Source organism: Trichomycterus rosablanca, chromosome 22 (genome assembly GCF_030014385.1).
Source record: "Trichomycterus rosablanca isolate fTriRos1 chromosome 22, fTriRos1.hap1, whole genome shotgun sequence".
NCBI lineage: Eukaryota > Metazoa > Chordata > Actinopteri > Siluriformes > Trichomycteridae > Trichomycterus > Trichomycterus rosablanca.
The window spans coordinates 22,181,015-22,205,401 of NC_086009.1; the positions used below are offsets into that span (position 1 = coordinate 22,181,015).

General features: G+C 40.6%; 1 long non-coding RNA gene across 1 annotated transcript; it reads left to right on the forward strand.

Annotated features, from left to right (window-relative positions):
- Positions 1–8: 8 nt before the first annotated feature.
- LOC134336341 (uncharacterized) lies at positions 9–23,644 on the forward strand. Its single transcript, XR_010015718.1, has 3 exons — positions 9–180; positions 10,363–10,525; positions 22,163–23,644. It is a non-coding gene; the product is annotated as an uncharacterized LOC134336341 (long non-coding RNA).
- Positions 23,645–24,387: the final 743 nt, after the last annotated feature.

Sequence of the window (24,387 nt, forward strand, 5' to 3'; positions counted from 1 at the left end):
TTTCTGTCTTTTTCTCTAAATTGTTTTCAGTTCCTCTGCTCTTCAGATGCCTCATCATGCCTCAGTCACATGACGTTCTCCTTCCATGAGCTGTATGATCACCTGAACTTCTGAGTGTTTGCTGCACATAGAGAGACTGTATCAACACTGGAAAAGCATCAGTACTGCGGTGGTAAATGTGTAAGTCACACACACACACACACACACATTTAGTAGCTGTATTAATATTCAATAAATATATTTCTTGAACAAGACATGGTTAACAATATCAGTCTACTATGTTTTATTGGCAAACAGACAATAATACTGAACACAACTTGATTGTGTACACTTAACTCTTTTTAAGCCACACTAAATGCTAACACGTGCATAAAATCAATTATACAGTCATGTCATCTCCATATAACGAGTTCATCATAGCATGTCACCTTTCCAACCATACAGTTTAACAAATATGTGCCCTAACAAAGCTGCTCCACTCTAAGTGCTGTTATTCTGAAGTGCAAATATTTAGGAATTACAACAGCTCAGTCGTAAATCTACAGATAATAAACTGGACCACAGTGTGCTTATATTAACACTCAGTACAGAGTTCTGTACAACATGGCCAAAAGAAATGTTCATCACAAGCGCCCGGGATTGAGCTTCCATGGCTAAGCAGCCACACACAATTCAACCAATCAGCACAATGTTTCTGCATCGTGTGTATTTTACAATGGTTGTACGCATGCGATGGACAGTATGCGGGTTTCATTCAAATGATAAACAAATAACACAACATCAGACCTGTAGCACAGCGTGTGTGTGTGTGTGTGTGTGTGTGTGTGTGTGTGTGTGTGTGTGTGTGTGTGTGTGTGTGTGTGTGTGTGTGTGTGTGTGTGTGTGTGTGTGTGTGTGTGTGTGTGTGTGTGTGTGTGTGTGTGGTGGGCAGGGGGGTATGTAAAGGTGCTTTTGTTTAGTAATGGGGTTTTGAGACAGGTGGGCAACAGTCAGAGTCAGGTTCCCTAAAAGTGTGTGAGGTACAGTAATAACCCGCCTGACACACCTCTTTTGTTTACAGTTTCCACCTGCAAGAATCTCAGGTGTGTGTGTATGACGAAAGCTCCGCTCAGTTGCACTTGATGGATGAGCTGACCGCAACACTGACACAATCTATACAACAAAACTCTCATCTACACACACACACACACACACACACCCCTGCTTCTTTATCCATATGTTCATGCTACACATTTGTTTACTTCTGTGTTGTGTTGATGTAGTGGCTCAACCATCTCAGACGTGCATGTACAGCCTCACCTGGTCACAGCCGGGTTTAGGTTTATTTTTAGCTTTTTTAAGTTCAAGAATATAAAATATGAATCACAGCAATGTATGCTAATGTAATTCCTTACATTAATGTACCCAGTGTTTCCAATACTCCCAAGTGTAGCCCATCAGCCGAAACATGTCTGGTGTGTGGGGGGGGTGTAGTTCATTTTACACAGTAGATCTGACACTAAGGCTGGTCATTTTACCCATTTCTACCTATTTGAGTCAGTTGTTTTGTTAATTAAAGAGAACTAACCAGGAAAACATAGACTGCATGTAAGGTGTATGTGTGAGGTTGTTAAAATCACATGCACTTACTTAAATTTAGAGAATTTGTGAGAAGGAATGATGTTTATTTAACATTCACATCCTGCACAAGGTTTCTTAACTTTACCTTCAATCTAACCAGATACAGAGAGATGAGCTCTAATCTGGTTCAGTAAGAATGAATTTTGGTCAGAACACGGGTGCAGTCGCTGCTGTCTTATCTGTCTGATTGAACGGCAGCAAACTGTTAAACACATCTGGATTAGATTCAAACGGACAAGAATCTGTAAAGAGCGAAGTCTATACTTGTCTTGGGTTTGTTGTTAGTGAGATCAATCATTCCTTCTTTTTCTTGCAGTCGTTGTAGTGAGACAGCCGGAGGTCTTTAGTTCAAACCATAAGTTTTAAAGTATAATCATACATTAGTGTTTTAGCATGTTAGCACTGTGTGTTTAAATGCTTGGATAAACCTCTGGCTTTCAGGTTGATTTAGGAGTCAAAAGTATAAGTGCACTCAGTTGTGGTTTGCAGAGGCTGATTTAGTGCTTGGGGTGCTGGAGAGACTTTAGTGTTTCTGTATTGGGGTCCCATTAGAAGTCTGTTTATCTTTAGACTTTGTATGTGAGATTTATTTGAGGTATTTTCACTTTATTAAGCAACAGAACAGGTGTTTCCTCACTGTACATTTACTAACTAATGACCTCTCTCTCTCTCTCTCTCTCTCTCTCTCTCTCTCTCTCTCTCTTTCTCTTAAGCGGTTAATGAGCTGATTTAGAAATGTACACATTATTAGGTCACTAGGAAAGGGAAACACTCACAACCACACGATGATGATGTAGTGTGTGTCTGAGTGTGTTGGAGTGTGTCTGAGTGTGTGTTCATTCCATTCAGACCAGGAATTGAAGAAACTTGTTTTATATTAATGGACCATTAGTGACTAAGAATGCCAAACTAATGAGAATGTTTAAGTTTTACAGCCTGTCTGTCAGTAATTAATGAGCGCTGATGAGATCAGCAGTATTAAAGTGCTGATGAGTGGTGCAGAATTATTTTTATACTTGTTTTTAGGTAGGGTGTAACAGTGCACACATTTTTTAAGGGCTCCAATCAATCGCAGGGTGTCGATCGTCCCCAGACATAGCCAATCATGTCTGTGTAGATGCTTGGCAGGCTGACAGCACCACTGAGATTCTAACCAGAATCTCAGCTGCGGTGGGCTGCTGTAATAGAGCACTGCGTCATGTTACTTATATCAGTTTTATAAATGATTACTAAATCCTGATGTATGATATTACCATGATATAATGTCATGTTTTATTTATAGTAAAATGCTGCTTACAGCTTAAAAAAACAAGTGATACAGTAGACTGTTATTGATGCACTAATTACTACATTGTTAATTTCCTCTAAAAACACTGGAAGAGGGGGAAATTAATGAGGTTATCAGGAAACTGTAGTTGTAATATTATATTGGTTTTTTTCCCCTTAGGATTTTGTGACAAAAGCTTAAAGGTCTGATTGCATATGTAGAGTTCACATAGGACTGCAGTCTCTCTACTATTACACATTTGGGTTACAAATATGTTGCACAACAGTGCTGCTTATTTTCAGTGGATTGTAAGTGGTGTAAGAAACCAGTAGAGAAGAAAGATCTCATTAATACTAGACTCCAAACGGAACATAACTAGAGTTTATATTAAAAGGGAATTCTGACCTGTCATGTGACTGTGGTGAGCCACAAACTTTTCCACTACTGATATACAGTGTATCACAAAAGTGAGTACACCCCTCACATTTCTGCAGATATTTAAGTATATCTTTTCATGGGACAACACTGACAAAATGACACTTTGACACAATGAAAAGTAGTCTGTGTGCAGCTTATATAACAGTGTAAATTTATTCTTCCCTCAAAATAACTCAATATACAGCCATTAATGTCTAAACCACCGGCAACAAAAGTGAGTACACCCCTAAGAGACTACACCCCTAAATGTCCAAATTGAGCACTGCTTGTCATTTTCCCTCCAAAATGTCATGTGATTTGTTAGTGTTACTAGGTCTCAGGTGTGCATAGGGAGCAGGTGTGTTCAATTTAGTAGTACAGCTCTCACACTCTCTCATACTGGTCACTGAAAGTTCCAACATGGCACCTCATGGCAAAGAACTCTCTGAGGATCTTAAAAGATGAATTGTTGCGCTACATGAAGATGGCCAAGGCTACAAGAAGATTGCCAACACCCTGAAACTGAGCTGCAGCACAGTGGCCAAGATCATCCAGCGTTTTAAAAGAGCAGGGTCCACTCAGAACAGACCTCGCGTTGGTCGTCCAAAGAAGCTGAGTGCACGTGCTCAGCGTCACATCCAACTGCTGTCTTTGAAAGATAGGCGCAGGAGTGCTGTCAGCATTGCTGCAGAGATTGAAAAGGTGGGGGGTCAGCCTGTCAGTGCTCAGACCATACGCCGCACACTACATCATATTGGTCTGCATGGCTGTCACCCCAGAAGGAAGCCTCTTCTGAAGTCTCTACACAAGAAAGCCCGCAAACAGTTTGCTGAAGACATGTCAACAAAGGACATGGATTACTGGAACCATGTCCTATGGTCTGATGAGACCAAGATTAATTTGTTTGGTTCAGATGGTCTCAAGCATGTGTGGCGGCAATCAGGTGAGGAGTACAAAGATAAGTGTGTCATGCCTACAATCAAGCATGGTGGTGGGAATGCCATGGTCTGGGGCTGCATGAGTGCAGCAGGTGTTGGGGAGTTACATTTCATTGAGGGACACATGAACTCCAATATGTACTGTGAAATACTGAAGCAGAGCATGATCCCCTCCCTCCGGAAACTGGGTCGCAGGGCAGTGTTCCAGCATGATAATGACCCCAAACACACCTCTAAGACGACCACTGCTTTATTGAAGAGGCTGAGGGTAAAGGTGATGGACTGGCCAAGCATGTCTCCAGACCTAAACCCAATAGAACATCTTTGGGGCATCCTCAAGCGGAAGGTGGAGGAGCGCAAAGTCTCGAATATCCACCAGCTCCGTGATGTCGTCATGGAGGAGTGGAAAAGCATTCCAGTGGCAACCTGTGAAGCTCTGGTAAACTCCATGCCCAGGAGAGTTAAGGCAGTTCTGGGAAATAATAATGGCCACACAAAATATTGACACTTCAGGAACTTTCACTAAGGGGTGTACTCACTTTTGTTGCCGGTGGTTTAGACATTAATGGCTGTATATTGAGTTATTTTGAGGGAAGAATAAATTTACACTGTTATATAAGCTGCACACAGACTACTTTTCATTGTGTCAAAGTGTCATTTTGTCAGTGTTGTCCCATGAAAAGATATACTTAAATATCTGCAGAAATGTGAGGGGTGTACTCACTTTTGTGATACACTGTATAAAACATACCATATCACACTGTGTACTGCTTCCTAGATGTATAATTACAAATAAATAATGTGTGAATCTTGCTAGTTCTTATTATTCTCCTCCTGGCTGTGTCTCACATTACAAATTCAAGTACTACAGTATGTAGTGTCTGAAATAAGCCCGTCACTGAGGGTGTCGTTAATTGTACCAGCTTTCTTGATTGCTTTTGGAACAGTAGACGGTTTTATGTGCAGGCTTTGTTTGCGTGATGTACATGAAGTTTCTATCCTGGCTGAATGACTCTTCAAAACATGAATGTGATCAGGTGTTGGAACTCACGCTGATGATCCAGAGTAATGTTTGTCTTTATGTTTCGAGTCGCAAATAAGAGTAAAAATGTTGCTTTGTAGAGCGATGATATCGTGAGGTTTTGTAAATGGTACTTACTGGCTCATCAACAGCTTAAATAATTTACAAAAGAGGGAAAGAACTGAGAGAGGAGCTCTTGTCAGCCAAACGATAAACCTGATTCTTTACTGTCAGACCGAGAGACAGAGAGAGAGGTGTGAAGTCAAAGACAAAAGACATCCATCCCTTATCAGTAAGCGCTCTGAGTTACTCTGCATGTATGGATTAAAAATTAATGCCTCATCACAACCAATTAACTCACCACAATTACGCCCCTAACACACACACACACACACACACACACACACACACACACACACACACACGGATCACTTTCAGTACAGAGGGCTTTAGAAATCCCTCAGGATTCTCTGGGCTTCACACCTCTCTGTGAGGTTTATTTATTTATTCACCTGTTACTTTTCCATTCATCCTGTGTGGGAGGGTGTGTGTGTGGGGGTGATGGATCAGGCTTACCTGTAAAAGTCAGTTAGCTCAGGTGTGTGGAGGTGAAACCTTAGCGCTTTTGTGCTGCTGTCAGCCGTTAATGCAGCTTGTGGATGGACACTTGGCTGTGTCCCAAATGCCAGTGTTTAAAAGAAAATATCTTATTAGAATGTGCACAGACACTGAGGTGATGATGAAGATGACACTGCAGGTTGGAACTGTTGTCGATTATTCAGGGCTTGCTTACTAATAGTGGTTAGTTTGTTAGATGTGTGATCTAACTGAACCAGCACGCTGGAGCTGTACGAGTATGTATGGTCGGGGCTGAGCGGTAGCGTATTCCATTACACTACATAAACACAGTATGGTATTTAACAGGCCTAAACCTTAAGCCTTGTTAAGGCTAAAAGCTGCTGCTGATGTTCCCATTTCAAACCAGTGACTGATGTCTCCTTCACCTCGTACCGTTACTGTAATAATCATATTAACATTTTATACTATTTGTGTGACAGGCTGAAAGATGTGTGCTGTGTCCTAAATCACATACAGCACTACTAAGGAGAATGCTTAATTAGTATTATTAGTGTTATACTTACTTACTTAGTACTTAGCAAATAAATCCCAAACTAAATTAAATGTTTAGCCTTTTTAAACAAACAGATAATGAAGATCTGTGCATGCATGTAGAATAGTTTGAATAGAAAACTGAGATGTGGCTAAGAATTGTGTTTTCTAGCCCCTAATTATATACAGGATCTCATGGCTCAGCTCTTTGCCAAGTCATACATGAGAAGAAATTGTTAGTGGAACTGGAAAAAGAAACATCTGAATTTAGACGCGTCCGGCGTCCCATAATGTATATTATTAATACTGACCTAATTGTTTCCATTTCCTGAATTCATATGTAGAAATTTGCTCTTAGATTCCTGAAACTGTAGATTTCTGAAGAATGCAAAGACACTATAATACAGAATGGAAGACTTTATAAGACACTATAAGAATGCAAAAACAAAAAAAAGTCTAGTAAAAGGCAGTAAACAGAAGATGAAGATTTGTGATGTGTTTATTTTCATCTTTATTTAACTGATGAAAGTAGTAAACAGATTTCCAATGTTTCACTGATTAACTTCACTGTAGTTTGTAAACAGAAACACGTTTAGTTGGGACAGAGGTAAAATAAGAGTAAGATGTTCATAGAATTAATTTCATCAGAATGAAGTTCCAGTGTTTAACGGTTCCACAGTAAGCAGGTGAATTAATAGCAGGTGAGGGAATCACAGGTATAAATCAGAGACTCAAAGTCTTTACAAGCATTATGAGATGGGTCGTAACTCACTCACCACTTTGTGCCAAACTTTGTTAGAATATTGTCAGTCAGTTCAAAAACAATGAAGTCAAAAAGACGGAAACCATTGTTGAATATGTGTGCTTTCAGACAGCACTAAATGTCTCCTATTGAAAATGTACGGATGATGGCGAGCACGGACTGTTGAACAGCTGAAGTCTCGTGTCGAGCAAAAAGAGAGAAATTCCACTCACAAACCTGCGACCATTTCCCAGTTCCACCTGCATTAAAAAGTAGAAATGAATAGGAATGCTGATGGAACACAGGGGGGAACACGGCCCCGTCCTGACTTTTTTTAAATGTGTTTATAGTAATAAATATTTAAAAGAATGAACACATCACAGATTCTTCTTCTTACTGCGTTTTTCAAAATGTCTCAACTCCTCCGGAACTGGGGGTTGTATAAATGAAAAAAGACACACTTATTTGATTGACGGGAGCGTCTCTCCGTCCCCCGGCCCCTTTTTTGTTCTGTTCCTGCACCATTAAGAGGAATCGATGGTTTTTTGAAGTTTGAGAAAGGTGTGTGTGTGTGTGTGTGTGTGTGTGTGTGTGTGTGTGTGTGTGTGTGTGTGTGTGTGTGTGTGTGTGTGTGTGTGTGTGTGGGTGTGTGTGTGGGTGTGTGGGTGTGTGGGTGGGTGGGTGTGGGTGGGTGTGGGTGGATGAACACCTGTGTGATTGGACCTGTACACAGATGTATACTGTTTCACTCTGTCACACTAAGGAAAGAAAATAGCTGGATGAGGGTCAGAGGTCAGCGTAGAGGAGGTGTGTGTCAGGTGTTAAGTGGAGCAGACGGCCAGTGTTAAACACTCTCACCTGCTACGCACACACATGCACACAATTGTTTTACACACACGTTACTCCTAGAGGGGTTTTACAGAGTGCATCTGTTTTATTGACTACATGTATTTACACTGATGAGGCAAAACATTAGAACCAACATCCATGTCGATCCCATTCTGTAGCACTGGTGCAGGTGAGGGTGAATAAACTGAGTTCATTTACCTGTACTGCAGTATAAACAGTAGCATCACTGACAGCAGAAACTGACACATCACCCCGCCAGAATTACTAACAAATTTCAATACAGAGACGAGCTGCTAATCCGTTACAGAGGAGATAAACATTTAAACTGGGAGAGGAACACGTTGGAATGAACATACAGGGACGAATAATAAACCATCCATGTGTCCTGTTGATAAAACACACCATTGTGTTTGTGTGTGTCATGTGTGATGGCGGCTCCTTAAGTTCTTCGGAACAGGAAGTGTTAAATAGGGTTAATTTCTGTAAATTACTTCAACCAACTGCCAGCCTGTCTGCTCATCTGACAGGGGTCATGACACACACACACACACACACACACACACACACACTTAAACACACTCAGGCACACATAGCGGGTGTACAGCAAAATTCATTCATTCCTCCTTTCATTTGCCGTAATTGCTTCTTTCTGGTCAGGGCTGCTTGTGTCGGGTGCTGCCTGGAAACACTGAGCACAAGGCAGGAACCTTGGACAGGGCATCGATACATAGCGGGAAAACACATGTACCCACTCACCCACTCACACACTCATGTTGTGAACATTGATATTAATGAGGGTGAAAGTTGGTAATGGAAGTGTGTGTGTGTTGCAGGACTGATTAAAGCTCTGTAGTGTTAACAGTAATCCATACAGCAGCTTCTGGTTTATCCTTCTACCCTGCTGCTGTTTATACTGCTCATAGAGACGCTCCGACAATATTTAATCACATTACAGCACTGATTCTCATCTACTCAACTAACCATGATGATTAATATCAGTATACTGAATGATGAAACTGATTTCAGTGTGTTCATGTGCTGTGAGGTACAATTGATGAAGGTTGAACTTGAATGAGGTGTGATGAAGGAGGGATACATGGTGTCATACTCCCTCTGGTGATGTGCTTCTGTAAACACACTCCTCACCTGTTCACAGCTCTGTGTGTGTGTGTGTGTGTGTGAGTGTGTGTGTGTGTGTGTGTGTGTGTGTGTGTGTGTGTGTTAGTGTTAGGATGGTGTAGTAGAAGTGTGTGTGTGTGTGAGGATGGTGTAGTAGAAGTGTGTGTGTGTGTGTGAGGATGGTGTAGTAGAAGTGTGTGTGTGTGTGTGTGAGGATGGTGTAGTAGAAGTGTGTGTGTGTGTGTGTGTGTGTGTGTGTGTGTGTGTGTGTGAGGATGGTGTAGTAGAAGTGTGTGTGTGAGGATGGTGTAGTAGAAGTGTGTGATCTTGAGAGGTGTAATTGGGAGTGCAGCGGTGCTGACCCCGGGGGTGAGGGGCCCTGACCTCTCTTAGCTCAGTCACTGGCAGGTGCTTGTTAGACATGATTAGATTAAAGGCGGTACACGTGAAGCTACACGCCATCCACACGCACCCGCAGCTCAGTGGAAAATGTGAGCTGACGCACGCCTCAGTACCTGCCCCGCTCTCTCCCTCTGTGTTTTTAGATATTAGGGTAATTTTATATAATTGTTTAAAACAAGGCCACTTTTCCTAATTCTGTATGTACCCTTGACAACAGGGTCAACCAGATGGTGGAGAAACCAGTGAGCAGTGAGTGGGGGGAAATAAAGAGTGAGAGACACGCACCCCGAAATGTGTCAAAGCCCAGTCCCAAAATGTTAACATGTTATAGAGACTTCAATGTTTCACTCTGATCAATAAATCACCTGTGTTCTGTTTACAGCTCCCAACTGTCTACAACAATACTAATAATAACAATAATAATCACAATAATAGTAATAATGATGATAATGATAACTTAACAATAGAGCAATATAACAACAATAATGATATTAATATAATATCTATAGTAAGTATAGTAATAATTATTTTGATAATTACAGTAATGTAATGATGATAATTCAATAGTAATAAAAATAATAGTTAAATAATTATAACAATACTAATAATAATATATGTAATAATATATAATAATAATGTTACCACTATTACTATTATTACTGATATAATAGATAATATTAATTATAATAATAATTCATACAAAATATTTATTTAGTTATAAATAATGATTATTTAAAGATAAGTAGAATTTGTATTTGATTAATACTGTTATTATTAATAGTAGTAGGTAATAAAATAAACGTACTGTAGAGAGTAATATGTGACTTTTTAAAATATGTGAATAATTCACTAAATGTTAATTTAATTTTATGTTTAGGTCACTTATCGTCCCTGATTTGAATCCTGGCTGATTTTCTGCAGAAACACACTGATGTAGAGCAGGTCGTGTTTCCTGTCCGTGTGCGGGACGTAACGGTCAGTGTGTTTTATTTTCGACTGTGGAACCACGATGGTTGGTGCTGGTGCTGGTGCTGGTGCTGGTGAGTGTTCCCACTTTTTTACTTTTCATCTGTTCAAAATAATGAATTCAACCAGAAAAATGATCTAAACTTAATTACATGTTCAAGATCACTAAACTAAAACACTGTAAGAAACAACAGTCCTGGTTTCACCCCTTTACCTTTCCTAAATAAATGATTTACCTCAGCCTTAACAACTAATATAATATCAAATAAAATAACAGAATTTAATGTAATGCAATATAAAATTAAAATAATAAAATGTAGTGTAATGTAATCTACTGTTGTAATATAAAATAACTTAATGCAGTAAAATGCACTTTCATTTCAGTGTAGTACAATCTAAAATAATATAAAGTAATATAGTATACTGTTATTGAATTTAATATAAAATAAATTCATATAAAAAATATAAAATAATGTAATATAATATAAAATAATGCTATACAGTATAAACAATATGAATTAATATAACAAAATGCAATCATTGAAAATTATATAAAATAATGTAATAAAAGATTATTTTCAACATTGGAATATAATAATAATAATAATAAGAAGAAGAAAATTAATATAATCAGCACAAATTAATCAGTGTGATAAAATTATCATCTAAAATATATTTTTATAAAGCAATAATAATGAAAACAATTAAATATTCACAATATTATTAAGTAGTAATAATAATTACAATAATATTAATAATAAAAAATAATAATAATTAATAATTATAATAAAAATGTGAATTTTGCATTTGTATTGTTTTAATATTGATGTTTTATTTTCATTCTCAGTCACTGCATTGCTGTTTGTTTTATGGGTAATTTTAGCTAAACCATCATATGGTGCATATTACACACACACACACACACACACACACACACCAACTCTAATAATGGTTCCGGGAAATAGAACTACAGGAATGTCTACCACATGTTTAAAAATAAAAAGTAGTCGCAAAGTCTCAGTTGGAGAACTGTCTAGCTTCATCTGTCTCTCTCTCTCTCTCTCTCTCTGTCTCTCTCTCTCTGTGTGTGTGTGTCTCTGAGGCAGCAGTCAGTGATATTTACCCAGCCGAAGTGGTGTGTGTAATTTATTTAAAATCTATTTCGTCTAATAAAGAGCTCATTCAGTGTGGGTAATGCGGCAGGCGCGTTTTCAAATGACTCTTTAAGAGTGCACACACACACACACACACACACACACACACACACACACACACACACACACACACACACACACACACACACTGTGAGGCAGGTCATTAGTTGTGATACACTTTATGAGGGCAGGATGAGGACGAGGTATGTATTTAGGCTACAGGAGATATTTGTAGATCGTGTTCTGTTTCACTAAATACTGTTTTTATTTCTGCGCTTATTAAACACTAATGATTTTATTTCTGAGTGTCGACTCCATCACGATCAGTGCTGTGTGATCTGAGGATGCAAATGATGCCAGTTCTTTTAAACCAAAACCAGTTGATGGTTTACCATTAAGGAACAAACTTACAGCGTCCCATTAAAATGTGCAAACTCCATTTCTAGAAGAAGCAGCAGACACAAGAACACATAAAGCAGGGATTACTGGTGGGCTGGTCGGTTAGTATACACATGCATTAAAAGTGTTTTTGAACCTGACTGCAGGGATGTGCAAGAGTAAGGTTGGGCTGTGATTAAACCCTGCTCATTTAAGTTGATGTTATTGTGTAATTAGAACATCATGTGTGATGTAAGGGTAAAGCTTCAGGAAATTAAGCTTTACTGAAACTCCACGTCTGTTGTTTTAGATCATTGAGCTTGTTTGTTACCATGGTTACAGGCGTTGGGGGTTTGATTGACAGGTTGGAGTTTAGCCTCTCGATTGTGCAGAACTTAACCTCGAACAGGCAGAGCAGGAAGTCTTTATGTTCTCCAGCTTTCAGGAACGAACAGTAGCTGTAACGGGACGTGATGTTGAGTTTAGATTGTAATTTACCTGCAGAATATTACAGTAACACGTCGTATTAATGGTGTCCACACTGTTTTGACATACTCTATATGGTCACAAGTATGGAAGCACCTTCTAAGAACAATCTAGTTAAATCCATGGACCTTGATTTAGAGCTGGCCTCATGTTTGGAGCTATAGCAGTGTTTACCCCTTTGTGTCTAGTAATTAACATTCCAGTTTATCTGAAGGTGCCTGATCCTTTATTATATGGGTGGAGGAGCATTAAACACAGGCTGATGTCAGTGGCTGAACAGGACCAGATATTCTTACTGACTAAAACCTGTCTGCTATAACGAATCTGAAGCACACAGACACACGACAAAGCTGGTATTATTATAAAGCTGGTACTTCATTCATCTTTTTATTCTTTATTTATCACAGCTGGATGGTTTTATTTTATTGAAGTTTTTTTTCTGCAGAATATAGATATCTCTATTTTTGAATGGATTTTAATAAATACAATTAATTAATTAATTAATGAAATAAATAAATGATTTTTATTTGTTGACTGATTTTCATGCCTGATCTGGAACAGGTTTTACGCTCTGTGTCCTTTTTAAAGCATCCCCCTAAAAAAGCACTAACAGCACTAGTGTTAAGTCACTATTTTATATTCACTGTGCTTTATATTTATTGTCCTGGAATTGTAGTTATTAGTAGTAGATTAGTTTCATTAACAACTTCAGGATTTTGGGGTGTAAAATAAAGAGTGTAATATAAACACATGTTCTAACTCTTATTACTTATAAATGTTCATCACAATTACTTGTTTTAGAATGATTTATTTTCTTTTAGATTTGTCTTTGATGACCTCTCACACATGGTCAGTATTTAAGAAGTGTGTGTGTGTGTGTGTGTGTAGAGGGTTTATGGGATTAGATGGGTCGTGTGCAGGTCTGTGTGCTCTTCATGAACGATTATTTAAGTTTCCTCTTTTCCAGACCATCCAGAATCTGCTGAACAAAGAAACCCAGAACACTCACATCAGCCAGAGAGAGTGTGTGAGAGTGTGTGATGGAGTGAGAGAGTGATAGAGAGAGTGGTAGTGAGATAGAGACCTGTAGATGTAGAGAGAAAACTAAAGAAGACACACAGGGAGAAAGTGAGAGGTGCATTGTTGAGATGCGATTGGGCGTAAAGTGTGTTGGAGGGCGCGACCCTGCCGATGTCACTAGCGTGCGGCCCACCCAGCATGCTAGTGTGTGTGTGTGTGTGTGTGTGTAGGGTTCCAGCAGCGCAGTGGGATGACGGCTCTAACAACAGCACACACTGATGCTCTCCAGCTATCAAAGCAACACCACACACACACACACACACACACACACTATTCATCTCCTCTTTCTCCATGCCAGTAGAAGTTCAGAGACGGTCTTTGGCACATTTCCCATGATTCCTCAGTCCATTCTGCACCACTGAAGGGAGGAATGATAGGAAAAAGTGCTTAGTTTGACATTTCAGCCCTCGGACTGTCGAAGGAAACGAACGAGCAGAAAAATAAACCTTAAGTGTTATTTTGCGGTGCAGATACGGTTCAGTTTGCTTATTTTTAAACGTGTTCGGCCACACACACCTAAAGCGGATCATTCTCCAATAATCTGGTTATAGAGTCGCCCTGCTGTCCTCTTCCACTCAGCGTGACCTGCTTTTCATTTTGAATAATAATGGCTGAGTGAAGACCCCACTGTGCTATCATCTGGATCCTGGTTTAACTTTGGCGTCCCATTTAATGTTCTGACGTCTACACTCCTCACCTTGTTACCCAAAATACAGACCCTGTGTTCTTACTAGGGTCAGTTTCTCTAATCAGTACAGAAATAAGGAGTTTACAGACTAAAGATTAGTGATCAGGTTTCTTAATTTTAGTTTTCATGCCTCAGCAAACCCAGCTTTAGGAATTATTATTTAAATATGATTACACTGCATCATATTTTAATCATTATCGATGTCACAGCCGTAAAACTATGATTGATTTTACAATTCCCAGTTCCAGAAGAGCTTACAATATGAAATAGAATCTGTGATTTGTTTCTTTTAGAATTTGATGCAACATTCTCCAAAAAAGTTGGGACGGGGGCATGTTCCCTCCTGTGTTCCATCAGCGTTCCTATGATGATGAGAATGTGCCGGTGCCACATGGAACCTCTGTCCATCACAAACCACACTGACATCCAGAGCAGTCCAAACCAGGTTTTGGCTCATTAACGTTCAAGTTTCTATTACAGAGCCGCTAAAGTGGAACAAATTGAGTTATTGTCTTAAATCCCATCATTTACTCTTCTGTACCTCACTTATTCACTCCCACTCTCATCCAAACTCATCTATCCTCACCTCAGTCTGTCTCCCTGTACTTATCTTCTCATTTCTCTTCAACCACACACACACACACACACACACTGCCCCTCTGCTTACCATATGATGATCATTACGGGTTCGTCTCCAGTGTGCGATATTTAATATTTCCTCAGTACTTGGACAAATAAGCTGGAAAAGCTGTGAGGAGTCGAGATGTGTGTGTGTTTGTGTGTGTGTAGGTCTTAATTTACCCAATCTCAACTTTCCATTTAGAGCAGTTGGCATGCACCTTGAAACCAGAATCTGAAAACACACACGCACACACACACACACACTTCGGATGCTTCGAAACCCATCAGTGCGACCGCAGAAACTCACACAGTGAGCAAACATTATAAATCACTCTTAAAGAGAGATATAAAAATAGTACCGTCACACACACACACACACACACACACACACACACACACACACACACACACACACACGTACACGTACACGTCTATTCTCTCTGGCTTGAGAGACATCATTACACACACATATACAATAAAGAAACGGTCACACTGGAACCCTGCCACTGGTGTTGCTTGTAAAGTTGGTTTTGCCATTTCAGCCAAAAATGATCCACCATTCTACTTCAGTTAGCAATTTAGCCCTGATGCAGCAGTTTTACTGTTGCTGACTTCCAGTTTGGAAATTCATTCTGATTTAACTGGTTTTATAAATGAAAGTTAATGTCCCAAATCAGATCTTACAATCAGGTGCACAACGTGTAATGCTCTGTCTCGTTCTGCCTCACCTGAGTCACTGCTAGTAAGCTAAGAGAAACTACACTAACATTTAAAATAAAGAAACAAAGATGAAAGGAAAAAAGGAAAAATTCATTTTATTCTCACATGGTAGTGTTTTGTTTGATGCTTTTGTAGTCGACTGTGCAGGCAGGACTGAGAGTTCCATAAAAAATCATAGAAAACCATTTACCACCATGAATTCAGATTAATGAACCTCATGTGACTGAAGCATGTGTGTGTATAGGTAAGTGTGTGTGTGTGTGTGTGTGTGTGTGTGTGTGTGTGTGTGTGTGTGTGTGTGTGTGTGTGTGTGTGTGTGTGTGTGTGTGTGTGTGTGTGTGTGTGTGTGTGTGTGTGTGTGTGTGTGTGTGTGTGTGTGTGTGTGTGTGTGTGTGTGTGTAAACGTGTGTGTAAGTAAACGTGTGTGTGTGTGTGTGTGTGTGTAAGTAATCGTGTATAAGTAGCCAAATAGCACTATACACACAATTACTTACGCACACACAGATACACACACACACACACACACACATAGAGGTACAGAAGTGTAATTTTTAATGTTAATGGTTCATTATTATTAATAGGTCCATTACAGCTATAATGAGAGCTGTAGATCATGTTTATATTTAAAGAAACAGATTTTATGTGTTTACTTTGAGATTTCTGCTTAATTCATGTTTGTTTTGGACTAACACTCAATTCCCCAAACGCCAATCACGTGCCACTGTGTGTGTGTGTGTGTGCATGTGTGTGTGTGCACCTAGCACTGCCAGTTTTGCCAACCAAAACCGACATGGCACCAGCAAACCTGCTACGCTAATTTACAGCACTAATTTACCGATCGCTGCACATGACAGACCACCACACACACACACACACACACACACACACACACACACATACACACACACACACACACACACACACACACACACACACACACAGTTTCCCTCCATCACAGTTCAGATGCTTGAGAGGGCATCAGTGTGGGCTTTATAAGTTTACTAACACACACACACTCTCTGGCCTTCACACAGAGCGCCATTCATCATTGGATAGCCGGGGTTGCCGAGGGAAACCACACTCTCAAACTTCCTGTTCCTGCAACAAATATATAAAAAGATCTAATGGCATCGCTGCTAGTGTGTTTGTGTCGTCCAACACTAGTGTAGCAGGGTGTGTTTACACAGGGATCAGTATCGTGTACGGAGAGTCACACACCCATCCCCATCATCCCCTGTCCCCCGGGCGCAATAGAACCTAAAACTGTGACACAAATGTTTTATTAAACAACCTATAAATACCACAATCAACCAAATAACCAACACACTCAGATACGCAGATCTTCCTGATCTTATATCACATTATAATCTATAATAAACACGTTACACAGCTACAGTTCTGAGAATCACCAGTCTGTCACTCACTGAGACTGATGATTTTCTACAATAATCATGAGTGTGTGAGTGAGTGAGTAACTCCCTCATTAAAGAATTTCCTATCTGACTGCACTGCATCAGTCTGACATGTGAAAATACTCACAGACACTTAGCAAAGAAAACCTCGTTTATTTTACTGCTTCGTTACACACACACACACTTCTGAGAACAGAGACGTAAAGAACCACTGTTCATACTACACACACGTCATACACAATGTTTAAATCGCAAATGCACATAAAATGATAAACACTAATTATATTCAGATAAACTACGTGTATACACACCGACCTTCAGTCTATACAATAAGAACATAAGAGTACACTGTGTGTGTGTGTGTGTGTGTGTGTGTGTTGGTTTGAATCTTTAGGCCAGCTAGTGACATTCAGCAGATTTCCTCTATTCCACCCCGACTGAAAAGATTTTGTGTGTAAAAGAGTTAAAGTTGTTCTTGGATAAAGTGTGTGATGGTGTGTGGGAGTGTGTGAGGGGGTGTGTGAGGGTGGACACTGTGGATGTTTGATCTGTGTGTGTGTGTGTGGGTTTTATCGCAGTGTTAAATGACAGGAGCCTCGTTAGTTGCACTATCCCGTACTAATGAATGAATGAGGTGTGTTAGGGTGTGGTATTTTGGGCAGTCATCGTATGTTAAATTCACGGCAAGAAGATCCTGGGTTCAAATTCTTGGCCAGGTGGCCCGAGTTATTTCACTGTATTTCAGTTTGCATGTTCTCCCTGTGTCTGTGTGGTTCTCCTCCAGGAGCTCCAGTTTCCTTTCACAAGTCCAAAGACACACAGTCAGGTGTCATGTGTAGATATTACCTTAAGTGTGTGTGTGTTTATGTCCAGGGTGTTTCCTGCCTTTTGCCCAGTGAATCAGACCCACTGTGACCCTGACCAGAACAAAGCAATGGTAAATAATTAGGAGTGTCCACATATATAATGTATGTTCACTGTGATTAAAGTAACTGCATTACATGCTTACTGGATGAGCTGGTTAAAGAGGACTGATAATAGTAATAGTTCTGAGTGAACGAGCCCCCTGTGTCGTTTCTGCTGTGTGTGTGTGTGTGTGTGTGTGTGTGTGTGTGTGTGTGTGTGTGTGTGTGTGTGTGTGTGTGTGTGTGTGTGTGTGTGTGTGTGTGTGTGTGTGTGTGTGTGTGTGTGTGTGTGTGTGTGTGTGTGTGTGTGTGTGTGTGTGTGTGTGTGTGTGTGTGTGTGTGTGTGTGTGTGTGTGTGTGTGTGTGTGTGTGTGTGTTATTGTAATGGAGCTGTAAGGACTAAACATGAAAGCTGTTTATTTTGGGAGACTCACTGAGGCTTTTTGCTCTGAGTGTTTATGGCGACATGTTCTTACAAAGGGACGATGTGGTGGCACACACACACACACACACACACACACACACACACACACACACACACACACACACACACACAAACAAGCTGCTCTGTCTCACACACACACACACAGAACGCCATGGCAACTCCTGTCACCCACACAGGTAAACACTTCACTTCTTAAAAAAACACTTTTGGAAATTTCACAGCTCTGTCACAGCAGCACACACACACACACACACACACACACACACACACACACACACACACACACACACTGAGGTCTGTGGATGTTGAATTTGGTGTATCATGTTTATTTTATTAAAAGTTTTTAAATAAAGCCGACTTTAAATACACATAAGCCAGATAAATGATGTCAGAGGACGTCTCTTCCGCCAATCATGGTCCTTACACAGCGTATAAAGACCCACACACACATAGTCCGGCCCGCACCCTGCAGATACGGTGGCCAATTAGTATCTGCTGCAGGCACTGCCAATTATGCCCCCCAGCTGACCGGGGCAACACAGAGTTTTGAACCGAGGACTTCAGAAACTCGATGGTGGTGACTAGTCCAGTCCCCAAAAATGTATCACTTAGCAGACACTTTTTATCCAAAGGGACTTACAATTGTGACTGGATACAGTTTAAACAGTTTTGCTCAGGGGTCCAACAGCGGCTACCTGGCACTGATGGGGCTTGTACCAGCAACCTTCTGATTACTTGTCCATAATTACTATAGCACAATAGATTAAATATTAAAACTACGGAATCATTTCGTAAAAGGTGCGTTACCTCCACTTCATTCTAATAGAGTAAACCCACACACACACACACACACACACACACACACACACACACACACACACACACACACACCACTTCCCTCTCTCAGACTGAGGGAACACAGGCGCCCTTTTCCTACATTTGGACGTTTTCCCGTCACTCATAGAAATTCAGAGGTTTGCTAATATTTTTAGCACCACACACACACACACACACACACACAGAGTGAACTGGATATTTTCCTAAGTGGCGCCACCACTGTACAAACACCAAAGCTCCAGATAAAATCTCACCAATGTTACCACCATGTTAAATCTACTCACTACTACAGCTTTTATATTTAATTTATTCCAATTTATAGAGTTTAATTTATCTCAGCTGCAGTGACTGAACTGTTACTGAACTGCTGTGTTTGTTTCCTCTGTAGTGAACGATATCGAGGGCTTCATGTGCTCACTGTGTAGTTATCAGGAGTGATTAAGGACGGGTCCTGAATTAAAGTCTCTGTCCTAAACACTGATGTAGATGAATGAGTGAGTGTGTGTGTGTGTGTGTGTATGTGCACATCTGTAAAGCATTAGCTTGAATAACAGCTGGAATAATCCTAAAGTGCTGTCAAGCATGTCACATTATAGAACATGTGTGAACTTCTCAAGACACACACACACACACTCCAGTGTCTCAATCGAGCTGAGCTGAGTGTGTGTGTGTGTGTGTGTGTGTGTGTGTGTGTTGGGCATGATAACAGCATGAGAGCAGTACCATTCTGCCCCCTGCTGGTTCCACAAGGACCTACAACCAATAAACCCCTGCAGTAATGAACCTGAACAAGGTCCCAGTGCATCACCAGACACCACACATTCACTCTTACACCCAGTTACAATATCCAGAGTACCAGTAGGACCAGAATGGTGTTGGGGATATTTGGGAGGGGTGCAGGACCGTTCCTGTGTGTCAGGATCAGACCTGCAGAATATCTCAATCTTGTGTATAATTAATAAAACAGAAAGAATGAAACTGTTATCCTTCCACGCTAGATTAACTCTTATTAATCACTCATCAGCTCTATAAATCACAGCCTGCTCGATCTTCATCAGCGTTTCCCCACGCCGAGCGACTTAACGAAAGACCACAGAGTGGAAGCACCAAGATGGAAAGAAAAATAAGAGCATCATAAATTTTTGCAGCCGTCAGTGAAGCTCTTAATGGTTTAGTCTGAAAACAGCTCGTTCTCCAACGTTAACACTGCCGCATCGTTACAGCACCGTGAATCTGTCAGCATATAGAGCCATGTGCTGTGTGTGCACATCACTGCTAACTAACCAGCTAACACACACACACACACACACACACTACTCAGACTGAGCCCACAACACTGCTGTCTAATCAGTTCTATCTACTCACTATCAGTCGTTTATGGGGTGATGTTTAGTGACACTGTATATAAACACCAGTGGAAAAAACCTCACTGGTTGCTACATATTATTATTATTATTATTTATTATTATTATTATTTATTATTATTATTTATTTATTATTATTATGGAGCGGCACGGTGGCTTAGTGGGTAGCACTGTCGCCTCACAGCAAGAAGGTCCTGGGTTCGATCCCCAGGCGGGGCTGTCCAGGTCCTTTCTGTGTGGAGTTTGCATGTTCTCCCCATGTATGTGTGGGTTTCCTCCGGGAGCTCCGGTTTCCTCCCACAGTCCAAACACATGCAGTCAGGTTAATTGGAGACACTGAATTGCCCTGTAGGTGAATGTGTGTGTGTGTATGTGTGTGTGTGCCCTGTGATGGACTGGCGCCCCATCCAGGGTGTTACTGTGTGCCTTGCGCCCATTGAAAAGCTGGGATAGGCTCCAGCGTCCCCCCGCGGCCCTGAATGGATAAGCGGTTAAGACAGTGAGTGAGAGTGAGTGAGATTATTATTTATTATTATTATTATTTATAATTATTATGTATTATTATTGATTCTTATTATTATTTGTTATTATTATTACTATTAATTATTATTATTATTATTATTATTACTATTATTAATTATTATTATTACTATTATTAATTATTATTATTATTGGTATTATTATTATTAAGAGGGATGATTGAAGCCCTGCGATGGATCCATGCCTTGTCCAGGGTATTCCTGCCTTGTGCCCAGTGTTCCTGGTGAAAGTGGACCCACCGTGATCCTGACCGGGATACAGCGATTGATAAAATGAGCAATGTGATCAATCAGAACCAGTGACCATGAAAGACTTTATTTACTGATAAAGGTCAACCTTACAGGAGCTGTGCCTGGTGTTAGTGATGTGTGTGTGTGTGTGTGCGTGTGCGTGTGCGTGTGCGTGTGTGTGTGTGAACCAGATGTGAGTGGGCATAGGGTCAGCAGTAGTGAGTGTTGGGTAATTACGTTTTGGCTGCACAGAGACTAAACAGCCACTGTAGGGAATGTCGATGTTTTGGGGATGAGCTGTGTGTTCAGCTGCAGCCCACACACACACACTCTCACTCTGGGTTCCAGTTCCACTCCGTTTGTTGTCATTCTCTAGTGTCAATGGTTATACCACACACACACACACACACACACACACTTATATTTGAGAACTCTTGTGTTTTTCCATTGTAACACACATACCTTTCACGCATGTGTATCTCTGTGTGTGTGTGTGTGTGGGGGGGGGGGGGGGTTAAAGAGGTACAGTATGTTGCATAGGCAGCTCTTGACCTTACACACACACACAGTCCACATACTCAGGTTCTTCTAATAACAGGCTGAATTTATTTTGATATTATTATGCACTGTGGGGGGTAAAAAACCTTAAATCCCTGCAGTTGTTTATTGAAAATCTCCTGGATGTTCCTTTTACACCTGATCGTAACTTCATCTTCTGTGTGAGATGCAACACAATGCACATAATTGAGGGTCAAGTGCCTTGATCAGGGGCCCAAGGGTGACGACTTGTGGTAATAAGTCCAGTTCCTTAATCACAGGTGCTCATCGCTGTCGTGTTGCTTTCCCATCAGATGTGCGACGGGCCGCTCGAGGAGGTCATGTGACCGTGTGTTTGTGATGAAGCGTGGAGGAGCAGGAGGAGAACAGAGTGAGTTTTACACAGACGGAGAGACGAGCTGCTGAGAGTCATCACACTTCAACCATGAACAACAGAGAAGAGACAGAGAGAGAGCTACCACCCACCGAATACCACACACACACTCTCTCACACACACACACTCTCACTCACACACACACACACACACACACACACACTCACACACACACACACACACTCTCTCTCACACACACACACACACACACTCTCTCACTCACACACACACACACAGCAGTTTTGCAGAGTGAGAACAGATGGAGAAAACAAAATACTCGAGTCTCTTTAGCACCTCTGTGTTTGAGCTCTGAACTCCAGCGACCTCCATCATGTTGCTAATGCTAACACTGATGCTCACACTGCTGCTAATGCTAACACTGAGTGTGTTTACATGGGGGGAAAAATCATCTGATAAGTGGAAGAAATGTAATTTTGGTGATGATTTATTCTGTGTGTTTGGGACTCTTCACTCTCTGCTCCGTCTGCATTCAGATCTGCTGCTTTATTATTTTATTGATGAGATATTCGTAAGGGAAGTGTGTTGTTATATCGGCCAATCAGGGACGTACTGTTCTAACTCACATCTCTGAGGTTACATGTTCCAGGATAGACATGTTCCAGTAGGGCATCTTGAAAAGCATGCCAGTCTATACCCACTGCACCTACTGTCATGTTCTCAGGAGCTGGTGGGTGTTGGTACCTATTAGAAGTCCATACAGACCCGGTGAGGACAACGTGGACATTTCACAGCCAGTGTCGGCAGATCAGGATGGAGTTTGGGATGCTGGGGGTGTGAAACCAGCACCACCTGCTGCACCACTGCAGTAAATGTACTACCATAGTACTGTGTACACTGTGGCCAAAAGTATGTGGACACCTCACCATGAGCTTGTTGAAGCGAAGCACCAGAGCCAAGAGCTCCCACTAGGTAACATTAAATAAGGTGATCACATGGTGTTTGTGTAGGTCAGTGGTAAAATCTGAGAGAGATAAACTTTTACATTTTACTACACAAACATTCATTCATTCATGTTCACTAACCACTTTATTTAATTTAGGGTTGAAGTGAACAACCCTCACAAATATTGTTCCTCCAGACTCGGTGGGTACAGTCTGCAGGGGGATGAGTGTTACGCAACTCTAAATCTAATTAATCTGTATTTAGTTTATATATTTAATTAATTCATACATTCTCGAGGACCACCACAGGGGATGGAGTTTCCTATTGAGAATATTTGATGTATAAACTGATGAAACTGCAGGTTTAGTAATAATTCATAAATGTTTCGTTTATTACAATTTGACCACAGTGGTAAATTTTTCGAACACAAGTAATATTTCTAGGTCTGATTTTGCTCTATCAGATTTAATAGATTAATAGGGATTATTATTAAGTACTGTTAGGTTTTTCAGAACAAAGACGTACATTTAATATGGGAAATTTGACGGCATTTTCCAAGCTTTACGACATGCATGCCGCATGTCCCCCACATGGTCTATTCAAAATGGCGGCTGCCATAATCTCTTGGCAGAGGGCGGAGCCTGGGCCTCTTTAGCACATTTCATTGGCTCCACCAGCAGTAAAGGAGGAGGAGCCTAGCTGAGTTTAAAAACCGGCGGGGAGAAAGGTTCGGCCTCTTTCTTACGTGGTGTGTCTAGACTGCAGGAGAAAAGGAGCGCCGGCCGGCTTAGCTCTGATATATATTCACAGATCATTTTTACACTTAATAAAGTGTTTTAAAGAGTACTTTCTGGACTTCCTTCGACTGCTTTCTTCAGGACCTTTTGAACAAAAGATTTATCCTAACAAATGGTAGCCAGAGGATGGTTCAAGAGGTCTGAGGATTGCATCAGAATTAATTCAGCTGACTGAGGTAAGACCAGGAATTCTGAAAAAAAATCTTTTGTACTCAGTACAGGGCGCGCGCCTGCTTAAAGTAAACAGACGTTCTCTGTATATATATTAGATGCATTTATTATTTAGCGTACTGAGTGTGAAAGTGAATCTCAGAATCCGTAAGTGTCTGATTAAATTACTAAAGTATCATTAGATAGTTTAAAACTGTGAATATATGTTGGAGCTAAAAATGTGTGTTTCCTGATATCTGAATTTGAACCAAACCGGTTAAAATAAATGTTAAG